The sequence below is a fragment of the Buteo buteo genome, chromosome 2 (genome assembly GCF_964188355.1).
Source record: "Buteo buteo chromosome 2, bButBut1.hap1.1, whole genome shotgun sequence".
Lineage (NCBI taxonomy): Eukaryota > Metazoa > Chordata > Aves > Accipitriformes > Accipitridae > Buteo > Buteo buteo.
The window spans coordinates 20798064-20798722 of NC_134172.1; the positions used below are offsets into that span (position 1 = coordinate 20798064).

General features: G+C 69.2%; 1 non-coding gene across 1 annotated transcript; it reads left to right on the forward strand.

Annotated features, from left to right (window-relative positions):
• The first annotated feature begins 275 nt into the window (after window positions 1-275).
• On the forward strand, window positions 276-349 carry TRNAN-GUU (transfer RNA asparagine (anticodon GUU)). The gene has a single exon. It is a non-coding gene; the product is annotated as a tRNA-Asn (tRNA).
• Window positions 350-659: the final 310 nt, after the last annotated feature.

Sequence of the window (659 nt, forward strand, 5' to 3'; positions counted from 1 at the left end):
TTATTCCCCAGAAAAAGAACGCCGCTGTGAACAATGATTTGGGGAATTAGTCTTTCATATTGGCTGGAAGAAAGCAAGCCGCCCTGCTCGCTGTTTTCTCGGTCCTCTTTTAGCATTTCGCGAGGCTCGTGATTCAGGAGCCGGGTTTGTACGCGCGGTTTGGGCGCGTGGTGGCCCGCGGGTCACCAGGATGGAGGCGGGGGGGCGGCGAGGCGCGCGGCCGGCCACGGCGCCGCGGCACATCAGTCGCGCCGCGGTCACGGCACCTAACGGGAGTCTCTGTGGCGCAATCGGTTAGCGCGTTCGGCTGTTAACCGAAAGGTTGGTGGTTCGAGCCCACCCAGGGACGGCTTCCCCTTTTGGCTCGCCCGCTTCCCCTGCAGCCGGCCGTCGTTTTGTGCGTGTGCGCCGGGGGAGGATGTGAGATTAGCGCCGGCGGCCGGGCAGGCGCCGCGTGTTTCTGGGCAGGGGGGCCCCCGGCGGGGAGCGCGGCGGCGGCAGCTCCCTCCCGCGCTGCCAGCGAAGGGCTTCGCTGCTCGCGGCGCCCCTGCGCCTGTGGGGCGAGGTGGCTCCTGCCCTGCGCCGTGGGGTCGTGTCCCGCCCCTGCCGCCCGCGGGAGGGGTGCGAGGACCCCCGAGCCCCTGTCATCACCCCCAGCC